This window comes from Lactuca virosa, chromosome 6 (assembly GCF_052849685.1).
Source record: "Lactuca virosa cultivar CGN04683 chromosome 6, Lactuca_virosa_CGN04683_v6, whole genome shotgun sequence".
Lineage (NCBI taxonomy): Eukaryota > Viridiplantae > Streptophyta > Magnoliopsida > Asterales > Asteraceae > Lactuca > Lactuca virosa.
The window spans coordinates 87,844,911-87,850,868 of NC_136431.1; the positions used below are offsets into that span (position 1 = coordinate 87,844,911).

General features: G+C 40.9%; 1 non-coding gene across 1 annotated transcript; it reads right to left on the reverse strand.

The window, feature by feature from the left end:
• Positions 1-484: 484 nt before the first annotated feature.
• On the reverse strand, positions 485-591 carry LOC145122994 (small nucleolar RNA R71). The gene has a single exon (XR_013714875.1). It is a non-coding gene; the product is annotated as a small nucleolar RNA R71 (small nucleolar RNA).
• Positions 592-5,958: the final 5,367 nt, after the last annotated feature.

A 5,958-nucleotide genomic window follows, 5' to 3' on the forward strand; every position in this document is an offset into this window, starting at 1 on the left:
ATTTGAAAGTTTTGAGAAGACTCCTGATAAGAAGGGAATTGGTTATGATATAGAAACCAAAGACGATTCAGAGAACTATATAAAAAGCGATGAAGAAGAGATGGCAGACATTACAACAATGACGATGGAAGAGTACAAGAAGTAAATGCGTAACGACAACGGGTCGGGTCTTGTACCACCCAAAATTCCAGCAACCACCAATTTCGAACTCAAGGGGCATAATCTCACTATGCTTAAAGATATCCCGTTCTATGGGAATGACCATGAAGTTTCCTACAAGCATATTGATGAAGTTTTGGACGTTACGAATTACTTTAATGTTCCCAATGTTCCACGTGAATCAGTGTTGTTGAGAATGCTTCCAGTAACTTTCAAAGGAGCAACAAAAGATTGGCTAAAGTCACTTTCACCTAGAGCAATTTGTAAAAGGGCCAAACTTTGAGAAGAATTCATTCAACAGTTCAGTCCACCTTCTAAAGTTTCAATATTTAAGAAGAATGTTACTAACTTTCAACAAGAAAATGGCAAGTCTTTATATGAAGCTTGGGAAAGATACAAGGGATTACTTAGAAATTTCCCTCAACATGATCTCAACGTGCAATAAGAAGTTTCCATATTCTATGATGGGGTGAATGTGATTGTAACGCCCATTTTTCGGGGCTAAGCGTTAGTAGATGATGTAATAGTCTAGGTCAACCATTGTAACTCATTTTAAAGTAATAAAGATGAATTACTTGAATATTATGTGAATTATGTGTTTATTACTTGTTTATAATAATATAATAAATAAATGATAAAAATAAGCATCAAAAATAAAATGTTAGATAAACCCGATATATATGAAGAAAGTTGTAGTGGTCGTGACAAGGATTCTGGAGATATAAAGAACGCCGAAATCCGAGTTATAACGAAGAAGTTATGGCCTGTCAAAGTTTCACGACAGAACCGACACGACACTGCGTGAAGTAAATAGTGAATTTACGATAGAGGACTTTTTAGCCTTGGTGATCTACACGAAAGCCGTAGTGTTCGTTAAATCGAGAGCGTGCATAAAAAGAATGCCCAAATCTGACTTCGTATGAGGAGGTTATGATTTTTCCAAGTTTCGGATGGGCAGTGCACAGCCCGAAGTTCGAATAGTAGACTGGTCGATTGTTGGTCGACACAACCCAAACGAGAATCGAAGATCTCGTTAATAGTAGCGTAACGGTAAAAAGACAGACGAAAACGGAGTCCGTATGTAGGAGTTATGAGTTTTACACGGTCGTTTAACGATGTAATCTTCTCATACTATTAAATTTAAAATCGGTCGAGAATTAACCGACGAAGTCTAAACAAAAGTTGTAGAGTACAATCCCACCTACGCGTGGATATAAAGAATGTCGAAAACGGAGCTCGTATGCGAAAGTTATGAATTTTAGAAGTCGAGTGTGCAAATTGTGAGTCTGGTCCAAAGGGTACGCCCCGCGTAAGAGAGGGAACGCCCCGCGTACGCGAGGACTTGGCTCCGGAGGTGACCACGTAGCCCCAGCAGACTTCGGATGCGTGGCTGTACGAACGCACAGCATAGGCCAAGAACGCCCTGCGTATGAGGTACGCCCCGCGTACTCCCGCAGGAACGCCCAGCGTAGCGAGGCTTCTCAGCCTATAAAAGGGGACCGAGGGCAGCCGGAATTTTTGCTCATTTTCTCACTACTTTCTCTCTCTACTTTCTCTCACTACCTCCCTAACCCCCTCCTAAGTCTAGGTAAACCCCCTAGCACCCGAAGAAAGCCCCGAAGCGCTAGAAGGCTCCGAGAAAAAGAGTTTTTCGGTTTGAAACTCTGCCCGAGAGGAGTCTGATTTTCAAGGAAACTTCCCGGTTTCGTCAAAGAAATTTTTTTTAAGAAGCGAGGTGTTGTCCAAATCACTCTGTATCAGGTGAGTGTATAGTCACTTTCATCTTACACATAGATATGAAGTATTTTATATAAATTATGTGCTATGTGTATATATATGTTATCTGTTTACCTGAGATGTTTGCTGGATGAAAGAACTATTTCAGATCTGAAACTTTTCCTTCAGATCTACACTTTCTCATCTCAGATCTAAGCTTTTTCTTCAGATCTAAACTGTATACTTTGAGATCTATGTTGAATGAAAGATCTGGACTTATTTCCTTCGGATCTGAACTTTTTCTTCAGATCTAGACCGTATATGTATTTTATGCTTTGAAAGTTATGCTGGATGAAAGATGTAAACATTACTTTTCAAATCTAGACTGTATATGTATTTTATGCTTTGAAAGTTATGCTGGATGAAAGATGTAAACATTATTTTTCAGATCTAGACTGTATAAATATTTTATGCTTTGAAAGTTATGCTGGATGAAAGATATAAATATTATTTTTCAGATCTGGACTGTGTATGTATTTATATCTACAAATATGTTGGGTTGAACAATGGGTAGATGAAATAGATGATGTGTGTTAAAATGATGGGAGGCCTCGATGTTTACTATGTTTAAGATGATCCAGTCGTCTAGCGGAGTATAGATGACGACCATGGACTTTTCTAGGCAGTCCAGTGGAACGCTAGCAGACTCGCAACCTGTAGGTGTTTTTGAAGATGTACTCCATCCCCCCATGGTTGCCTTACGGACACATATGGCTGAGGAATTCCCTTAGCAGTAGTGCCCATACCGATGAAATTCCATAGGATAGGTCCCTTATAATAGATGCTTTAGGGACGTAAAGTGAGGATAACGTGAACGGGTAATCGGGTTAGTGATTTGATGAAAATATATAATGAACTTATTATTGTGGGTTGAAAACCGTATATGTTCACCAGGCTCCCCATCCTGACCCACTCAATTTTCTTGTATTACAGGTAGTGGCAAAAGCATAGTTGGATGACTTGACGAGAGATTATGGATTTGAGACCAAATTGTGTTTTGTGGCCTAAGATGTTTATTTCTTTTTGGTTTATGCTTATGGTCTGTATCGATGATTGACATTCTGAGTTTTTGTAATGTAATGAAAATACATTTCTTTAAGAAATGCTTTGATAAAATTTATATCATATTTTATTTTGGGAACAATTTCCGCAATACTTTTCTTAAGAAGTTACTCTGATTTTTATTAAAAAGCATAAACAAAATCGGTTTTTTCTGGCCGTAAAAATGAGGATGTCACAGTTGGTATCAGAGCATTAGTTTAAGCTAACTAGGAATTTGTAGGATTTCTAGACTTAAACTTAGAATGCTAAGCGATGATCGTGAGATGAGTGTCTTCCATATTTTAGACACGAGCACTAGTTTATTTTAGGAAAGATGCCTAAAATGCTTTTATATGCTAAATCCTTTATGCTTTCCTTATGTGCTATTATTTGTTCGGATCTATGGTCTGTTGCCGACCGGATCTGGAAACCTTATGTGTTTAGGATTCTAAGCGTTCGATTACGATATTAGAACTAGCATGTAACGTTTCGGAGTGATAAGGGGAATTTAAACGTCTATCGCGAATAAAGATCTAAATTCACCTAATTTGGTGTATAGATCGAAAATGGCAAGAACCCGAAGTGGAGCTGGAAACGCAAATGGAAACAGGAATCAGCAGCCTTAACCCCAAGGGATTGAGCAAGTTCCAATTGTAGAAGCTGCACCTGAGCTAGTCACTATGGCCGGAGTACAAGCCATGATTCGGGCAATGATGGCGGAGCAAAGGGAAGAGATGAGACAGTTGTTGCTGAATAACAGAAATGAACCTTCGATGCCTGTTGAGCAACCTGAACTGGATGACGGAGAGTCTGAAGAAGGGAATAACATCCACACTGTCAGTCAAGTGGAACCCCCAATGATCAGGAGGAACAACCATGATGAAGGAGTCGAGAGGAACGAATGCAAGTATAAGGACTTCACAACTTGCAAGCCATCAACTTTCACGGGGAAGAAGGATCCGATTGGAGTCATGGACTGGATATCGGAGATGGAATTGGCTTTTATAACATGTGGTTGCAAAGGCAAGCTACAGACCACGTTTGTAGTGCGTCAGTTCAGAGGTGGCGTTGTTCGCTAGTGGAACACTCTTGGGAAGACCCTAAGCCCCAATGAGCCACTGCAACTGACTTGGGCAGAATTTTTGGTACACTTCAAGCGCAAGTACTGCTCAGCCCAAAATTTGCTCGAGCTAGAGAACCAATTCTTGACATTGAAGAAGGGAAACATGTCCATTGATGAATACATCAATGCCTTCATTGACAAAATGGAGTTTGCTTTGCGCATCGTTCCAGACGAGCTGACGAAAGTTGATAAGTATGCAAAGGGACTTCTATGGGAGTACGTTGTGCCAGTCCGCTAGGCACCTACTCTGGAGGTAGCTATCTGGGCTGCCAAGTCTGTTGAGGAAATGATCAAGGGAAGAGCCGCCAGGAAGGTTGAGGTTGACGAAAAGAGGAAGTTTGATGGGTCGTCAAAATATAACAAGAAGAACAAGTCTGGTTCAAAGAAATCTGGAGGAGGGGGAAACGAGGCAAAGTGGTGCGAAAAGTGTAAAAAGAAACACTCGGGGAAATGTAGCGAGGAGGTGACTTGCTACAAATGTGGAAGGACAGGGCATTAAGCCAACGAGTGTACATCCAACAAGAGGGTGTGCTATGGATGCAATGAAGAAGGGCACATTGCTAAGGATTGCCCGAAGAAAAAGGAGGCGGCAAGGCCCAATGTTCCACCGAAGCCAAAATCTAGAGCTTTCCAGAGGACCCTGGAAGCCGCAAAGGAAGCAGCGAACGTCGCTTCAGGTACCTTTCTTGTAAATAGATTGCCTGCCAATATATTGTTTGATTCTGGAGCAAATTACTCCTTTATATCACATAAATTTGGTGGAAGACTAGCATTGCCTATAGAAAAACTTGATGATGCTCTAGTTGTAGAAGTTGCCAGTGGCAAATTCATACCTGTTAGCAATTGCATTAGGAATATCGTCATCGACTTGAACTGAAACGAATTCCACGAGGAGTTGTTGCCTATTGAGTTGAATGGTTTCGATATCGTACTGGGAATGGATTGGATTAGCACCAATGATCCCGAGATACTGTGCAAGAAGAAGATAGTAAGAGCGAACCCGCCTGGGAAAGAGTCATTTGTGGTCTACGGGGACAAACGTAGAGTGAATTCTAGAATCATTTCCCTAATGAAAGCCATAAAATGTTTGTCTAAAGGATGCACATCATTCTTGGCATTTGTGATCGATGCTAAGAAAGAGAAGAAGGAGATGCAAAATATACCAGTGGTGTGTGACTATCCGGAAGTCTTTCCCAAATTGCTTCCTGGATTGCCCCCTGATAGACAAGTGGAGTTCCGAATAGACTTGTTACCAGGAACAACACCAATAGCAAAAGCACCATACCGATTAGCACCGACGGAGATGAAGGAGCTTATGACGCAACTTCAGGAGTTGTTGGACAACGGTTTCATTAGACATAATTCATCACCCTGGGGAGCTCCGGTGTTATTCGTGAAGAACAAAGATGGAAGCATAAGGATGTGCATAGATTACAGAGAGCTGAACAAGCTAACGGTGAAGAACAAGTACCCCTTGCCGCGGAAATGACCTGTTCGATTAGCTGTAAGGTTCGAGTTATTTCTCCAAGATCGATCTTAGGTCAGGATATCATCAGCTGAAGGTGAGAGAACAAGATATTGAGAAAACCGCGTTCAGAACAAGATATGGGCACTATGAATTCTTGGTTATGTCGTTTGGACTAACCAATGGTCCAGCAGCATTTATGGATTTGATGAACATGGTTTGTAAACCGTTCCTCGATAAATCCATGATAGTGTTCATAGATGACATTTTGGTTTACTCTAAAAGCGAGCAGGAGCATGGCAAGCATCTACGAGAGGTGCTAGAAGTTTTGAAGAGGGAGAAGCTGTATGCAAAGTTCTCCAAATGTGATTTTTGGATTCGAGAAGTCCAATTC